This window comes from Marmota marmota, unplaced genomic scaffold, assembly GCF_001458135.2.
Source record: "Marmota marmota marmota unplaced genomic scaffold, marMar, whole genome shotgun sequence".
NCBI lineage: Eukaryota > Metazoa > Chordata > Mammalia > Rodentia > Sciuridae > Marmota > Marmota marmota.
The window spans coordinates 25,149,001-25,168,731 of NW_025999982.1; the positions used below are offsets into that span (position 1 = coordinate 25,149,001).

Sequence of the window (19,731 nt, forward strand, 5' to 3'; positions counted from 1 at the left end):
TGTATACAATTTATCTACCCTTGCATCTTTTAATGAGCTAATTTCATAAGGTTTTTAGAAATTCTAATATAGTGACCAAAGATACATACAGCAGAAAATAAGAAAATGTTCCTGCTCTTATGGAATCTATATTTCTATGAGGAAAACACAATTAGAAAAGGAATACATGTGCAGAAACATTTGCGTATGGGAGTAGAGAATAAATATAGTAAAGCTAGAGAGAATATACAGGAGAGCAGAGGCAAGGTGTGGGCTATTACTTTAGATTTCCAGAATGACATTGAGCACAATTCTGAAGGATGAGAAAGAGCAAGAAGCAAGAAAACCTGTGGGCTGCAGAACAGTAAATGTATTTGATGGGTGATATTCACAACCATTCAGAGCAGAGGGCAAGTGAAGGAAAAAAACAAACATAACATTTTTGTGGCTGAGAAATGATGCTCACTTGGACTAATAAGGGAGGAATGAGAGGACAAGTTAAAGCTAGAGTAACTCCATAGAATTCACTATACGAAATAAATGTTTTGGATTACAGAAAGTTTTCGTTGAACTAATTCCCTTACGTTAATTAGTTGTTATTTCCATAACATATCTGTAAATGGGTTTTCTGTCCTTCCTCTTGGCCAAATGTACCATTCCAAAAAACAAAGTAAATGAAGCTATGGATATTACATGCAGAAGTTTCTTAATTTTGTTATAAATAGAACAAAACATTTTGCTTCTGTTGTTTTGGAGTAGAGGAAGGTGATGGTGGCTATTAAATATGAATATTTTAATACTTGTTTTTTTTTGCAATTTGAAACATCTATTTGTCTATTTCCAAATATGGCTACTATAGCATATCTTTGCTTTGTTCTTTGCTGTTCTATTTTTAATTAACATATGTCCAAAAATGATTTAATACAGGTGATAGAAAAATTCCCATAGTAAGCCAGGTAGTAATCTATTAGCAGAATACTTATTGGACCCAGGGGAAACCTAATCTTTTTGAAGTAATATTACATTGCTTAACCACATAATGCCTGAATGAGAGCTCCAAAGTATAGTTTATACAGGCATTTACAACCATTTTATCAATTATATGCTGAGGTTTACCTAAAGTATCTTTAAATAAACCAAACTGTTTAAAAATAAGTTATATGTCCGTAGATTCTACTTAGTATTATAGCATTATTTCCTACTTTCCCACTCCAAAGTACTAACAAGTCACTTTCAATTGCCTTTTTAAACTGAAAAGCACTCCTTATTCAGGCCTTTCAATCCCTTATATAATTATTACCCCAGAACTCTGACAACTGTAAAGAAAGAATATTCTTCACATCCTCTGACACTGACAATGGACATTTGATCACTGCCCTCTGGGTACCTGTACCTGTCTCACTTCCAAGCTTGCTGAGGTGATTGAACTGTGAAGCCCAATGAAGAAACTGACTCAATTCCCAATCAAGTAAATGAATGACTTCTTTGTCACTCTGTCATAAAAGAAATTAAATATGCCTGACATTATTTGCTCTCCACCAAACTACACCTTAGGCTTTTAAGACATTTACAATTTGATCATTCTATCATTAATTATAATAACTTTCCTATCAAGAATTCTAGCTGAATAAAATAAAATTTCTTTCTGTTCACTTCTACAATTCCTTTAAAAACTGGTTATTTCTTTTCCCTTCCTGATACCTTCATGGAGTTATCTTGTCTTCTCCGACATGTTTATATACCAAACTAGCTCAATAACTGCATTTGTCAGTTGCACAGTCATATAAAGCTACAAACTTTTCTGGATTTAAGAGAAATTTATATAGTACCAATTTGTATGGAGAGAGCTAGTTTATATACAGAGAGCCAATTTATATAGTGCCTTTCTTATTTTAATTTTTAATTTAAAATAATTTGTTATTCCATAATTAATGCATATTCTTAATGTAACCTTTAGACAATACACAGGTATCCCTAATATTTCAAAGGAGTACATAGTCTGTCGTCACCAGGAATTACTGAATAGCACTGTGCCAAAACATTGAGTCATTTCACTGGTTTATATTATCTATTTAAGTTGGCTGCCCTGTTATTAAAAAAAACAGATTTAATATCTTTGGGTAGATTTATATTTTGTAGAAAAACGGTAAACTACAGAGATTTTAATGTTTTCTGTTCTCATTTTATGGTTTATCTATTAATGTACATATTTATTTGAAATTTATTTTATCTATCATTGACTATTTTAAGTGGCTTTTGCCACAATACTAGTATTATGCAGATACTGCATAAGAGACTATCTTTGATCATGACCATTCACTTTGTACCAGATATTTTAAAGAAAAAATTTAGTTCTGCTCTTGTATTACTTCATTTTCCTTATGGACATCTTAAATATGCTCCCTTTTGGTTTATTTCTTTTTATAATGCTCTTAAGTTGCATTTTAATTCTTATTGATAAAATATTTAATGTTATGTATCTTCCCTAAAAGAATCACAGACTATGGCTGTATATTTGAATTAGCTATCTTTTTATTAAAATTTATTTGTAGAATTTCTGCAATTCTGTTTTGCTAAGTTCAAAATATTTAGCAGCATTTTATAGAAATATCTGGGTAGCAGAGTTTTTTATTAATTTATTTTTTAAATTGAATTCCAAAATATAGACATAATTTAATCAAAGCGGATTTCTTAGTGGTTACATTTTTGGACATGACTCATGAATATTTCATGAAAAGCATTCTATTCTCTGTTGTTGTGGTTAAGAGCTGGATGTAAATCAATGAGATCTTTTTTTTTTTTTTTTGCCAATAGGATTCATCTTGGGATAAAAGCAGTATGTGAACATTTTTCTAGATATGTATTTGAGAGTAGAATTTTGTTCATAAATTATGCACATATTTTAATTTACTAGATAAACTAAACTATCATTTTGCTGTGTAAAATGTATCCAACACATTTATGAATGTTTTTATAAATTCCAAATCCCTACAATGAGGTTCAGTTTTGAACTTTCTCTTACTCCAGTTACTGGGGGACTAAGTACTAAAGATACCCTCACAATTCTAGTACAAGGAATCTACAGAAACCATACATAAAAGTGATTTTTTTTCTAAACTCAAAAAAAAGTAATAAGCACACTGCTGGGTTTTGTGTGGGTTAGATTATGAGAAGATTGAAGAGGGAAAAAAATAGGAAACTTGATGATCCCAAGAATCCTAAAACACAGAAATTTCAAGCAAACATTTATATTACAAAGGGAAGACAACTCTTCAATGTATAATTCTCAACAAGGTAACCTGTCAACAATGTGTAAACTGGGACACAATTATATAAGCTCCAATTTATGAATAATTTTGAAGCAGACCATTTAATGATGAGTATAAGACTTAAGGTAATAAAGTACCATTCCAGAAATACTGGGGAAAATTTAAACAAAAACAATTTCCTAGGACAAGTTTTTTCCTAATGGGGAAAAATAGCTTAAAGAAAAGTACCCATAGAACGTGAAGTGAGGAAACCATCCCAATTAAAATCTATTGCCACAGAAACCTTCTAAAAGCACAGGCATGATTTTCTCATTGAACCATAAATAAAATAAATAGATTATGTCTATGTCCATACAATATATACTACATAAAAAAAGAAAAAATGAACTAACTAATATATTGGCAAATATGGAAAACAGAATAGAGATGATAACAAAGCAGAAAATGGGGAAAAAGATAAGAATGAACAAAATAAAAATAAGAAAATATATCAGAAATAAAATGAATTGGAGAAAGGTAAATATTTAACAAGTATTAGAAGATAAAATGAAAAGAAATATAAGAACACAGCAATAACAGAAAAATTCATTTCACATATAAATAATAAACCATAATGTAATTGAGAATTTTTGCATACTTGTTCATCAGGAATATTGGTCTGAAGTTTCTTTCCTTGATGTGCCTTTGTCTGGTTTTGGTATCAAGGTGATATTAGCCTCATAGAATGAGTTTGGAAGGGTTCCTTCCTTTTCAATTTCATGGAATATTTTGAGGAGTCTTGGTGTTAATTCTTCTTTCAAAGTCTTGTAGAACTCAGCTGAGAATCCATCTGGTCCTGGGCTTTTCTTGGTTGGTAGGCTTTTGATGTTGTTTTCTATTTCATTATTTGAAATTGCTCTATTTAAATCATGTATGACCTTCTCATTCAGTTTGAGCAGGTCATATGTCTCTAGAAATTTGTCAATGTCTTTGATATTTTCTACTTTATTATACTATGAATTTTCAAAATAGTTTCTAATTATCTTCTGTATTTCAGACATGTAGTATTTCCTTCTTCATCTTGTATTTTAGTAACTTCAGTTTCTCTCTTTTTCTCTTCATTAGTATGGCCACAGGTCTATCTATTTTATTTATTTTTTCAGGGTTGGTTCAACATATGGAAATCAATAAACGTAATACATCATATTAATAGACTTAAAAACAAGAATCATATGATCATCTCAATAGATGCAGAAAAAGCATTTGACAAAATACAACACACCTTCATGCTCAAAACACTAGAAAAACTAGGGATAGTAAGAACATACCTCAACATTGTAAAAGCTATATATGCTAAACTCAAGGCAAGCATCATTTGAAATGGAGAAAAAAATGAAGGCATTCTCACTAAAATCTGAAACAAGACATGGATGTCCTCCTTCCCCACTTCTATTCAACATAGTCCTTGAAACTCTAGCCAGAGCAATTAGACAAAAAGAAAGAAATTAAAGGGATACAAATAGGTAAAGAAAAACTCAAACTATCACTATTTGCCAATGACATGATTCTATATCTAGAAGGTCCAAAAAATCCATCAGAAAACTTCCTAGAACTAATAAATGAATACAGCAAAGAAGCAGGATATAAAATCAACACTCATAAATCAAATTAATTCCTATACATCAGTGATGAATCCATTGAAAGAGAAATTAGGAAAACTACTTTATACACAATAGCCTCAAAAAAATAAAATACCTTGGAATCAATCTAACAAAAGAGATAACAGACTGCTACAATGAAAACTACAGAACACTAAAGAAAGAAATTGAAGAAAACCTCAGAATATGGAAAGATCTCCCATGCTCCTCAATAGGCAGAATTAACATTGTCAAAATGGCCATACTACCAAAAACATTATACAGATTTAATGCAATTCCTATTAAAATTCTAATGATATTCTTCATAGAAATAGAAAAAACAATCGTGAAGTTTATTTGGAAAAATAAGAGACCCAGAATAGCTAAAGCAACCCTTAGCAAGAAAAGTGAAGCAGGAAGCATCATAATACCAGGCTTCAAACTAAAGTACAGAGCTATAGAAATAAAAAATGGCATGGTATTGGCACCAAAGTAGACTTGTAAACCAATGGTACAAAATAGAGGACACAGAGACAAACCCACATAAATATGATTATGTCATACCAGACAAAGGTGCCAAAAACATTCACTGTAGAAAAGATAGCTTATTAAACAAATGGTGCTGGCAAAACTGGAAATCCATATGTAGCAAAATGAAATTAAACCTCTACCTCTCACCCTGCACAAAAATCAACTCAAAGTGAATCAAAGACTTAGGCACTAAAACAGAGACCCTGCGCCTAATAGAAAAAAATTGGCCCAAATCTTCACCATGTTGGCCTAGTGTCAACAAGACTCCTAAAGCACAAGAAGTAAAAATCAAGAATTAATAAATAGGATGGATATAAATTAAAAAGATTTTTCTCAACAAAGTAAACAATTAATAAAGTGAGGAGAGAGCCTATAGATTGGGAGAAAATCTTCACCTCATGCACCTCCAATAAAGAATTAATCTCTGGAATATATAATGAACTCAAAAAACTTAACACCAAAACAATAAATAAACCAATCAATAAATGTGCTAAGGAACTGAACAGACACTTCACAGAAAAATAAATACAACTGATCAAAAAATATATAAAAAAAGTATTCAACATCTCTAGCAATTAGAGAAATGCAAATCAAAACTACTCTAAGATTTCATGTCACTCCAGTCAGAATGGCAATCATCAAGAATACAGGCAACAATAAATGTTAGCAAGGATGTGGGGGAAAAGGTACACTCATACATTGCTGGTGGGACTGCAAATTGGTGCAACCACTATGGAAAGCAGTATTGAGATTCCTCATAAAATTAGGAATGGAACCACCATTTGATCCAGCTATCCCACTCCTTGGTTTATACCCAAAGGACTTAAATTCAGCATACTATAGTGAGGTAGCTACATCAATGTTTACAGCAGCTCAGTTCACAATAGCTAGACTGTGGAACCAACCTAGGTGCCCTTCATCAGATGAATGGATAAAGAAAATGCACTATATATACTCAATGAAATATTACTCAGCTTTAGTAAGTGGTTGAAGTTGGAGAATAACATGCTAAGTGAAATAAGCCAATCCCGCTAAATCAAAGGCTGAATGTTTTATCTAATATGTGGATACTAATTCACAATAAGGTGAGGGGCACTAGGGAAGAATAGCATTACCTTAGATTAGGTACAGGGAAGTGATGTTAGGGAAGGGGAGGGGAGGTGGGGATATGAAAGACAGTAGAATGAAACAGACATTATTACTGTATGTATATATGTGACTGCATGATCAATATGATTCTGCAACATGTACACTCAGAAAAATGAGAAACTATATCCAATCTGTGTATGATCTATCAAAGTGGATAAATGCATTCTACTGTCATGTATAACTAATTAAAACAAATAAAAGTATTTTTTAAAATAAATAAATAATAAACCATAAGTAAAGCAAGACTAAATAAACAAAAGGACAGAAGCAGCAATAAATAATAAAGAACCTTGATAAAATTAGAAAAATGAAATAATTTTTTTTTATAAAACAAGACAGATACAGAAGATAAGCTAAGAAGGACCATGGTATGCATAAAATAATTGGAGTTGTAGATAATGAAAAATAAAGTCACAGAACTGAAGAAAAACTAAGAACTGCTACTCAAGAAAACGCCTTTTAAAAAAGGGTAATATGGAGGGTGAAAATACTTAAAGTATCTGGTAAAAATTACGAAAATGTTACAGAAATACATAATTTCATACAACTAATATGTTTTAATAATTATAAGAGAACTATGTGACAATATGATATTGCTGAGTATGATTGGCTCAATTTCAGATTTAATATAGAGAGAGAAGGAAGAAAGGGAAAAGAAAGAGTGAAAAAAAGGAAGAAGAAAGTGTGAAAAGGAGAGAAACAGATGTGAAAATTAATATGAAGCTCTATAAACTGGGAGTAAGGCAACAGAATAACTATTTCCAGATACATATAGAATACAGCTGGGTCCATATCGTGGCTCAAGTTGATATTTGCTGGTTGATTTACTTAACATATGTCTACCTCAGTTTCTAACCTGGAAATTAGAAAAAAAAATGAAACCTCTTATTGTGGTCATGAAGATTAAATATAATGCAACTAGGAACTGGGAAGTGGTCATGGGAGAAGGACAGATGAAAAGGTTCAATGCATAATGTATGCATGTATTGAGACATGATGAATTGGTTAATTAGTACAATTAATATGTTAATATAATTAAAAAATAAATCAATAATAAAAGAAGGTGCTTAAAACAGTGTCTGGGAAAAACCATTGTTGTTATTCTTGTCATTATTCATATATATTAAACCTGAAAGAAGCAGGTGACACTTGTACTAGATTCATAAGAAAAATAACACTGAAGGAGGAGCTAGGAACTGATCCTTAGTTTAAGAAAGGATTATAGGACCCAGGACCAATGGCTTCTCAAGTCTCTCTTAAACTCTTCCAAAAAATAGAAGAAGTGGAAACACTATAAATTCATATGCTGCAACCAGCCAAAGATACCACAAGGAAAAAAAATATAGTCCAATATCCCTGATGAACACAGATGCAAAAATCCTCAACAAAATATTATCAAACTGAATTTGACAGCATATTGAAAGGATCATACAAGCCGGGTATGGTGGCTCATGGCTTGTAATCCTAGTGCTCAGGAGGCTGAGGCAAGAAGACTGGGAGTTTAAGATCAGCCTCAGCAAATTAGCAAGGCCCTAAGAAACTTAAGGAGACCCTAAAATGGCTGGGGTTGTGGCTCAGTGGGTAAATGCCCCTGGGTCCAATACCCAGTATGGGAAAAACAAAAAATAAAAACATACCCCATGTCTAAGTGGGACTGATCATTGTGAATAAACAGAATTTCAACATGTGAAAATCAACCATTATAGTACACCACATTAACAGAAGGAAGAACAAAACCATATGTTCACCTCAATTACAGTAGGGAAAATAGCACTTAACAAAGTTTAGCATCTTTTTCATAATAAAAATTTTCAACAAGTTAATATAGAAAAAACTTTCCATAGAACAGTAAAGCTTACATATGAAAAAAATCATATTCAACATTATACTATATGACAAAAAAACCTATCATCCAGGATCCAGAATAAAGTAAAAATGCCCACATTTGCCACTTCAAGGTACTACTATGAATCCTAACTAGAAAATTAGACAAAAAGAAAATTGAAAATATCAAAATTATAAAGGAGAAAGTAAAAATACCTGTTTACAGTTGACATGATCATACATGTAGAAAACCCTGTAGACTCCACATAAGAGCTCAGAGTATTATTAAGTGAATTCAGTAAAGTTGCAGGATATAAAATACATAAAAAATAAGACACTTAGGGATTAAATTTAATTAAGGGAATAAAAGACTTGTGCATTGAAGACTATAAAATATTTATGAAAAACTTAAGACAAAAACAAAAGGAAAGACATTCAATATTTATGAATTGAAAGAATACTGTAAAAATGTCCAGACTGCCCAAGTGATCATTGCAATCTCAATCAAAATTCAATGCATTTTTACAGAGATAGAAAAAAATCCATCCTAAAATTCACAAAAGGCCTCAAATAGTCAAGCAATTTTAATAAAGAACTAAGCTAGAGGTATCATACTTCCTGATTTCAAATATAGTATAAAATTACAAGAATAAAAATCGTATAGTAGTAGCATAAAACCAGACATATAGACTAATGAAATAGTACACAGAGTACAAAATTTAATCCACATATATATGGCCAACTGGTCTTTGACCAAAGTGTCAAGAATACAAAACTGGGGAAACTACATTCTCTTGAATAAATCTTGCTGGGAATACTGGATATCGACATAAAAAATGAAATTTAACCTTAATATACACACAAACATAAAATCAATTAAAAACTTAAATGTTAGACCTAGATCTGTAAAACTCACAGAAGAAATCATAAATTAAAAGCTTTATGACAGTGGTCTTGGCCATGATTTCTTAAATATGACCCCCAAAGCACAGGCAATAAAAGCAAAAATAAATAAGTGGGATTATATCCAAAGAAAAAGTCTATACAGCAATAAAACAGTCAGCAAAATGACATGGCAATCTATGGACTGTAAACAAATAATTGAAAACCTTATCTGACAAAGGATTAATATGCAAAATATAAAGAAACTCAAACAACGAAGAATAATGGGCCAAATGAACTAAAAAAAATGTACAAAGGACTTAAATAGATATTTCTCCAAAGAAGATATGCAAATGGATAACAGGTATATAAAAATTTTCTCAATGTCACTATCAAAGAAATGCCAATCAAAACCACAATGAGATATTACCTCATATCTGTTAGGATAGCTAATTTGAAAAATAAAAGTGTTAGCAAGGATGTGGAGAAAAGGAAGCCTCATAAATGACTGTTAATAATATAAAGTGATTCAGTCATTATGGAAAACACTGTGACAGCTCCTCAGAAAATTAAAAGTAGGATCTGGCTGCTATGTTCTGTTGAAATCTAATGCCCAAGATTAAGGGTTGGAGATGTTAAGCCTTTGGGAGATGATTACATCAGGAGCATAAAGCCCTCATGAAAGGGATTAATGCTCTTATAAAAGAGGCCTGAGGAAGACCAACTTTCTTCTACCACCATGATCAGCACTATGATCTTGGACTGCCAATTCTCTAGAACCATAAGAAATAAATTTCCATTGTTTATAAGTCCCACTGTTTAATATCTTTTGTTATATCAGCTTGAAAGGTTTATGACACCTGCAAGTTAACTTCTAGATATACATCCCAAAAAAAACTGAAACCAGCATCTCAAAGATATGGCACTCCCATGTTCAATGCACCACCATTTACAATAGCTAAGTCATGAAAGCAACCTAAATGTCCATTGTTGGAGGAATCTGTAATGAAAATGTGGTATATACATACAACGAACTGTTATTCATTCAGCTTTTGTAAAGAAGGAAACGCCATCATTTGTAACAGTATGGACAGACTTGGAAACATTATGCTAAATTAAGCTGGAGAGCAGACAAACAGTACATGACCCTACTTGGTTGGTCAAAATGCTTATGTCCTCCCCAAATGCATATGTTTTGTACAACAAAAAATTATTGATTATAGTATGTTTTAAAATTTGGTTATAGTATGTTTTAAAATTTCCATATATGGTATTAAGAAGTGGGTTTTTGGAACAGTGATTAGGTCCTGAGGGTGAAGCCCTCATGAATGGAATTAATGCCCTAATAAGAGGCCCAAGGGAGCTCATTTGACCCTTCCACCAAATGAAGACAAAATGAGAAGGCACCAGGGATCCAGGAAACTGTCCCTCACCGGACATCAAGTCTGCTGGTGCCTTGAACCTGGACTTTACAACAAACAGAATTGTGAGAAATACAATTTTGGTTATGAGCCACCCAGTCTATGACATTTGTTATAGCAGAACTAGACTAAGAAACTACTTATTTGAGAAAACAAAAAGTCACTCTCATAGAAGCATAGAGTGGAATGGCTGAAGTGAAGGGGAAGAGGAAACATTAGTTAAAGAGTACCAGATTTCAATTATGCAAAATGAATAGAGATCAACAATACAACAGAGTGTCTATAGTTAATAATTCTATATTCTATAGCTAAAACCTTGCTAATAGTGTAGAACTTAAGTGTATTTATCACAAAACCCATACATAAATGAAGATGTGAAAGGGAACTTTTGGAGGGGATAGATGAATTTGTTATTGGTTACAGTGATGGTTTCACAGGTATATACTTATTTTCTAACTCATCAAGGTATACACATTAAATATATAATATATATAGTATGTCAATCATATTTTTATTGGTAGGTTTTGATTTTTGTTTTTGAAGAAAGAATAAGAGATGGGAGATAAAATTACCTATAAGTTATACTCATAATTCTTACATATCAAAGAATGATTTGTCATTTCGGTTATAGTATGTTTTAAAATTTCCATTTATGTCCTATAAATGTAGTTTAGTATAATCTATAGACTCAAGAATGAATTAGTATCAGTTTGAATTTTAAGTTCATTCTCAAAATATGAGCAAAATTTAAGTGAAAGGGACACTAGTTGAAGGTATCCACCTGCAGCTTCACATTGAAGTCACTTTCTTAGGCCATTTGGTTTTTGTTTGCAGTCACAATTCATACTTGCTATAGTAGCTATGCTGAGCATTTAACACTGGCCTTCCATATATTTATCTGACCTCCAGAACATACTTCACTCAAGATTTTGGAAATGTTAATAGCTATGCAATTGATGTATTAGGCTATATCTGTATCTTGATGCTTTATGCAAGTTATTTTATTGTGGTTATATTTATTTTTGCTACTGGTATATTATAGAGGTTCATATTTTAAAATGTATATGATGTAAGTACTCATATACAAATACAGAAATCCAAATTATCTATTCATAATGAAAACTACTCAACATAAGATTTTTTAATTATATAACATTTCCCCTAAAAGTCAAATTTACTTAAATATTTTAACTATTTTTTGTTGTTGTTGTTTTTTTTGTAAAAGAAGTTACTTAAATTCCAAGTCATTTCAAAGACAATTTACTTTGCATGATACAGGGACTTCATGATGTATATTCTCTCATCCTAATCAATAGGAGTAATGATGCTTTCCTTTATTTTAATAAATATTACACAATAACAGCCAATCTCATGTGTGGGACTAACTATAGAAGGACAAGAGTAAAAGCCAGGAACAATAGGGACATTTAGCCTATGTGGCATTGGTTGAAGGCACACCTGTCAGTAAATTGGTGAAAAATATTTGCAGATAAGACACCTCACCTCAACTGTGTTTAGGAAGTCTAGGTAAAGGGAAAGAACAGAGGGAAGCTCCTAAGGAAGTATTCTTGCCAACATAGCAACAGGATGGGATGAGGGAAAATATAAATTTGGAATATGTACCACATTTTTTAATTTTGTCATAAATATTTGTTTTATTTTAGTCATATTTGTTGAAATTTTACTCTGCTTTATATCTATTCTATCTATACCAATTAAATTATATAATCAATTATGTTAGAACTGTGAAAGAATACTGATGTTTTTAAGTGAATGATTTGTATGCAACGTTTTATACCTAATTTCTTTATGGAGAGTGAAATACGTGCTCTTCTGGATATTTATATTTCTAAAATTTAAAAAAAAAATTAAGATAAACAAATATATGCAAATTAGAGGTTTCTAGTTTTAAGGAAACTTTAAAGAATCAAGATATAGTTAATTATGTAGATGATTTTGAATGTAATTTTTAATACCATATAAAAACATTTATATGTAAGCTATAATTTTGGAATATATTTTAAACAAAAATTGTATAATTAGTTCAGGGAAAAAACAAGTTTTTACAAATAAAATGTAAATGATATTTATATATTATAACAGGGAATGGTGCCACTATACAATGTTTTGGAATTTATGCTCACCTATAACCAAAATTCAATAAAAGGTTGTAAAAAATATATATTTTATTTATAGATATTTTTAAGGATGCTTAACTATTGGTGTTTAGAATTTGTCATTATAAGTGAAACACAAACAACTTATAAAAATAAAATATGACTAATATAATGGATACAAATTATTCTGATTGTTCCATCCTCAAATTATGCCCACTTAATTTCTAAGTAGAAATGTATTCTGTACTTTGTATTTGAATACAGAACCAAACCTTTAATGTTCTTTGTTAGCAGAATGAAAGAGCCCAACATAGGGTAATTTTCATCATCCTTATAGCCTCTCCCATGTGAAATATCAGAGATCAGTATAAAACTGCAAGCGTTTATCATTCCTATATCAATATCCAGAATAAAAGAGCAAATATACTATAACAATTTGCTATACAATGAAGCCCTATCTTAAAAATGGAATATTTTGCCATAAATTTTACTTCATTGATTCTGATGAGAAAGATAAAACCTTTCACATTTCAATCTTAAGAAAGGATGAAGAAACATCAGTGGTGATTTGAAATGTACTTTTTTTTTGCATCATAGTTCTGTGAGGTAACAATTACCTTACTTTTCAATGAATAATACTTTCATCTTTATTTTGTACATGTTTTTACTACAAGCTGCCTAAATAAACAGGCGTTCAAAGAGCTAACAAAATATATATTATAAGCACATGAGAGAAAATTGAAGAAAAATTACTTAAAAATTGAGGAATCCTCAGAGTAGCCTCACATTTAATAATGTAAACAAAAACAATAAGGAGCTAGATTCTCTAAAATACATTTATACATTTGTCATTATGTAAAATATTTTTCAGACAAGGGCACTTATGTTTGTGTGTTGCCTTGACCACTTCCAGGAGGCTCCAAGCTAAGTATGCCTCAAATATACCAAATAGGAATTTCTTGAGTTGTTTTCGTTTCACTATCTTTACAACTTTTTATTGTATCATGTGATAATGATATTTATATATTACAACAGGGAATGGTGCCACTATACAATGTTTTAGAATTTATGCTCACCTATAACCAAAATAAAGATAAATAGTTTTATCTTTATTCTGTATATATTTTTTATTATAAGCTGCCTCTAACCAATCTCAAAAATAGGTAGCTGATAAAAATGCTATTTGAAAATTATTTATTATTCTGCATTAATAATCATTAATCTTACAATCCTTACTCATTCAAAATTTCTTTAAATTCTGTTTGTGATTTGTGAAGTTAAATCTGGGTGATAAAGGTAGCCTCACCAAGAAAGTCCATTTGTCTTAGTTTTCTTAATTGTTTTTAAAAGAAGGTAAAATTTTAATTGGTGATATTATGAGAATTAGTATTTTGTGCACAGCTCTCTGGCAGTAACTGTCTCAAAGTTTTCGTATTATAATGTCTCCTATCTCCTTGTTTTGTAATCTCTGAGCTGAATGTTCATTTTAATAGACTTTATTCCCTCTACCCAGCCCAGTGACTGACAAGAAGGAGAAAATTGTGCACTAAACATCTGTTTTCCATCACAGAAAAAAATGAAATGCATAATTTCGTACAAACAGATTTAAATGATAAGATGGTTACCATATATGTGAATAATAATGCTAGGCACTGTGGCTCTCTCAGACTCAAGGTTAGTAGGTAAGTCCAGAGGTTATGGGACTAACTCCCAAAGCATTGAAAGGGTGAAGAGCTGTTCTTGAACATGGAAGTGATATTTTCCTTTTTGTGGAAGGCATGGAAAACCATCAGATATATTAATAATAAATCAGTGCTAAATAATTTACAAATAATATTAAGAAAATTACATAAGCAATTTTGATTTCTTGAAATAGAAAAATAAATATTAGATGCCAAAACTGATTTTAGAATTACTCAAGCATTTGTTTTGCACAGGATTAACTACAAACTATGAAGTATTTTAATTACTACTAACCCAGTTTAATGCCCTGGTCATACTAAAATTGTGAAATTATCTGACAGCCACCCTGTCCACACTATCCAGATGAATATACAAATGCCAACCACTTCAGTGCTCAGCCCACTGTTCTACTTCACCTGGGAGATCTAAAGCAACTCATGGCAAATTCACCACCTAGACTCCCATAGCTTTACTCCTCTAATTATATTCAACCTATCCTTCTTTGTGGTCAACTCACTCAAGCTTTCCAGGCTCCTGTTGTTCCTTCTCACCCACCCACCCCAAAGTTGAATAGATATTACAAAGGACATCCTGATATAGTCTTAGAACACAGAATCCCTGCTTCAGTACTATATTTGCCACTTGTTAGCAGTGTGACCCCGACAATAGGAGTGACCTATCCATTTCTTTCTAAACCTTTCTAGGTCCTAGGCAGTGATGTAATTCCTACACACACACAAATACATTTAATTACTTTGTTTTCTGTCTTACACTGCTTACTTGTAACATAAAACCATTGTAAGGATTAAATGAGATAAGTTATTCAAGGTATTTACAATGTTTCTGGAACAATATAAAAATGTAATAAATGTTAACTATTATTATGTACTTCCTTTTGGTATGGAAACAAGACTTCTTTGAGGTCTTCTGCATCATTAAAATCAATATCATGACATCCATTATTATTATGTTTAACAGTTTATACCTTGTCCTTAGGTAAATTGTTAATAATTGATGACACATCCATGATTTACATTTCAGTATGTCCTACAACAGACTAATATTATTCTGCATGTTAAGAACATCATTCATAGTCCTTTAAATAAGAAATAGGACAAAAAATGAAGAAGAACGAGAAAAATGAGTATTCAATGATGGGAAGAATATGACATGGAATAAATTTGCTAAAATGGTCATCAGAAAAAAAGTGAAACCTTTTGGATATCATTATCAACTAACAATAAGCACTGATACTTCACAAAAAGCAGGAGGTCAATTTTGCTTTTTTACTCAACTATGTTAAGTGCTAGACACAAATTCTTACATTTTAAAGTTTAAAACTTGAATTCTTTTTCTTTTTAAAGAATAGAACTTTATTTCATTGATACTCATTCCATATATATTCATAGGCAGTCTTCCAGTTTGGCTTCCTTTATTGAAATGCATTCAATGCATTTCTTCTAAGTTAGACACACATAAAGTTCTACACAACAAAACAATGCAAGAGACATATTTCTGCTTGCTTGAGCAATTATAATCATACCACATAAGAAAATTATGTAGCATATCTTACATTGATATTCTACTGTGTAGGTTGAATTTCCATAGTGTATCATTCTGAAAAAAGCAATATCATATAAAGGAAAAAGACAAGTTTCCCCCAACCTTGGACCCAGTGTACAGAATTGCCCAAGGGATTTACATGCATTGTGTCTTTCAATCCTGAAATTAACCCAATGATATACATCAAAAGCAGAACCTAAAGAACTATTTCCCCAAGTGGTAGAAATAAAAAATAATATAGCAGAGATTTAAATTCCAAAGCTCTAGTTCTTGCTGATCTTTTATATTCTAAACCACTCACTTCCTTCATTCAATACACATTTATTGAGCATCTATCCAGGACTGTGAAGCAGGCAAAGTCCCTGTTCTCTTGAATCTTATAAGGTAATAAGGTAGAAGGAGAGCAAATAAGTCAATTATGACACAATTTAAAAGGAAATAATTTCTTAAATTGTATTGAAATAGAATTGATAAACAAAATGCCATGCAGATTTAATGTTATATTGTGATGAGTTTCAACATATGCCTACACCAGTGATGTCATCACCACAATCAAGGTAATACACATATTCATCATCTCCAAAAATTTCTTTGGATCATTTTACATCTGCGTTTTGTTTCCTGGGAGTTTTTTGTTTTGTTTTATGTAAGAACACCTATAATTATATCTATCATCTCGACATACTTTAAAGAGTACTATATAGTGTTGTTAGCTAGAGGTGCTTGTGTGACAGATCTCTAGAACTTACTCATCTTATACTACAAATTTTATATTCATTAAGCAACAATTCCTTATTCCCACCTCCTTCCAGCTACACAGTTACATTCTCTGAGTCTATGCATTTGACTATTTTCGATAATTCACATAAGTGGAATTATGCAGTACTGGCTTAGTTCACAGAGCATAATGTTCTTCGGGTTCATCTGTGTTGTCACAGAAGGCATACATATTTTGAAGAAAAGCAAAGCAGGATGACAGCACAGAAAATTGTGAAAAGAGTATAATGTCTAAATGGTGTGACTAAAAAAATCCTCCTTAATGAGGTGACATTTGATCAGAAACCTGCATTTAGTACAGGGATAAATGGGGGTAGAATTTTCAAGGCAGAGGGAAAAGAAAGTTGAAAAGCATCTAACACTGTGAAGAATGTGGCATACTTGAGAAATTGCCAAAAGGATAGGGAGGTTAATATGGAAGAAAGTAGGAAAAAATGAAAAGGTAGGAGAAGTACAATGGGCAGTAGCATATAAGGCCTTGTAAAGTCTATGTGCACATAGTAATCTGCTTTATTTGTTTATAGTTTGGGGATTAAAGCCAGAGCCTTGCACAGGCTAGGCAAGTGCTCTACCACTGAGAGAGCACTTTAGGTTTTTGTTTTTTGTTTTTGTTTTTGTTTTTAATTTGAGATTAAGTCACACTAAGTTGCCCATATTGGACTCCTAATTGTGGTCCTCCTGTTACAGCCTCCCAACATAGCCAGGATCATGGGTGTGCACTACCTTTCCAAGTAGTAACATGCTTTTAAAGAATAAAATATGGTAGAAGTGATGTTGTGGAACATTTAGACAAAGTTGTAAGAGATATGTGGTTTCTTCCTTGCTCTCTTAAATCATGCATCTAGAGACAGTCAGGTGCCATGTCCTGAGGATACTGAACCAGACCTATGTAGAGGTCCATGTTGTGAGGAACTGAGGTCTTTGTCAATAATGATGTGAGGGAACCACCTTGTAAGTACATGTTCTATTCCTATCAAAACCTTCAAATGAGGGCAACTTCTTCAGAGATCCTAAGCCAAAACCATGTATCCATGCTTCTTCAAACTCCATATTTACAAAATCTGTGAGATAATGTCATTTTAAGACATTATATTTGGAGGTAATCATTACATAATACAGAAATCTATCAGGATACAGAACTGTTTTTTCTTCTTGGTGTGATGCTAATCTTCTGCAGATTTTTAGCAGTTTTAATCTGATCTGCAGTATTTTTAGTTTGTCTCCCAGTACTGGGGATCAAATCCAGGGCTTTGCTCATGCTAGACAAGCACTCTACCATGGCCCCTGATCTGCATTATTAAGAGATTATTCTGAGAGTCCTGTACAGGAAGATCAGAGCAGCAATATGGGACCAGCTGTGAGGCTCCTGCACTAGAACAGGTGAGCTATACTGAAGGATAAAGTGGTGGAAGTGGAGGCCTAAAATGTGATAAGTTATTCTGAAGGTAGAGGTTGGCTGTAGATTGAATTGTAGGCTTAAAGCCAGGAATTAAAGATGACTATCAGGATTTTGACTTGAACAAATAAGTAAAGAATAGCAGCACTTAGAAACATGAAAATAACTGGCATTCGAGCAGGCTCAGGATGGAAAACCATGAGTTGTACTTTTGTTATATGTGGGTGGTATCTAAGTGCAGATGTAGAATAAGATGTTGCGTACATAATTCTTGAGCCCAAGGAAAAGGTTGAAGTTTGGCATATAAATTTTTGAGTCATCAGCACAAGATTGATGCTCAAATTCAAAGAAATAGGTTGGAATGGAGAAAGAAGACTGCCAAAGATTGAGCCTAGTGATACCCTAATACAGAGAAGTCAGAGCAGAAGAAGGATCCAGTAAATGAAATAACAAAGGACTTCCAGTAAAAGACAAAGAAAACCAGGAGAACATAGATAATAAAATTCGAAAGAATAAGAAAGAAAGAAACTGGCTTATCCTACAGAGTTTAGTTAAATGAAAACCCTGCTTTGTCTATTGAACTTGACAAGGTGAAAGATGATGTTATTTTTATAGGAACAGTTTTAGCTGCTCTTTGGAGTGGATTTATGAGAGCAGATGAAGATGAGAAGATGAATAAAGAGTGACTATAAAGCTTCCCTCTACCTCAGTAGGGCTACTCTGTTTCATTGCCTTCCTGAACATTGTTCTAAATTCTTGACACTTACCTCTACTGCAGATCCTGATAACATTACCCCCTTGGAGCTACCCTCTGTTAAGATGAGCTAAGCTAAGCACACTTATAAGTTGATCTCATCCATTATCACAATTCATACTACCTTTCATCATTTCAGACAGTAAGTCTAAACTATCACCCTGGGTTTTATTTTCATATATTTACTCTCTCTGTCTCATCTCAAATTTCCAAAACATATGAAACTCAGCATGGCTCACTACATTCTCCTTAACTCTAAAATCTCTTCTCTATCTTTCCCTTGCACTATAATCCTCAATCACCCAAGAACAACCAAGGAACAGTCTATCATTTAAACATCTGCTACTCCCTGGTCCTCACCATTCTACATATAGCAGCCAGGCAGCCTGCTCTCACACACACACACACACACACACACACACACACACACACACACACACTCTCTCTCTCTCTCTCTCTCTCTCTCTCTCTCTCTCTCTCTCTCTCTCTCTCTCTCTCCTCTCACACCTGGCTCTCCACTCCAGGTTCCCTGCCACTGCTGCAACTTACTTTGCCATTGTTTTCACAAATGTCAGGAGCCTTTCAGCAAGTACCCCTGAAGACACATGTGTAACATCTTCCATATCTAAGGTCTCTTCCTAAAACACAGATTTGAGCAATAGAAAAACGCTTTTCTATTGGAATATGGTATTTGTACTATGTTTCTTCCCTAGCTATAGTAAGCATTAAAATCTGTCAAATGAATGATACTTGATAAATACCTGCTTTAC

The 19,731-nt window shown here is 32.4% G+C and overlaps 1 protein-coding gene across 18 annotated transcripts in view; it reads right to left on the reverse strand.

Moving 5' to 3' along the window:
* Khdrbs2 (KH RNA binding domain containing, signal transduction associated 2) overlaps positions 1-19,731 on the reverse strand; it is a 585,248-nt gene that overhangs the window by 479,355 nt on the left and 86,162 nt on the right. The window lies entirely within an intron of this gene.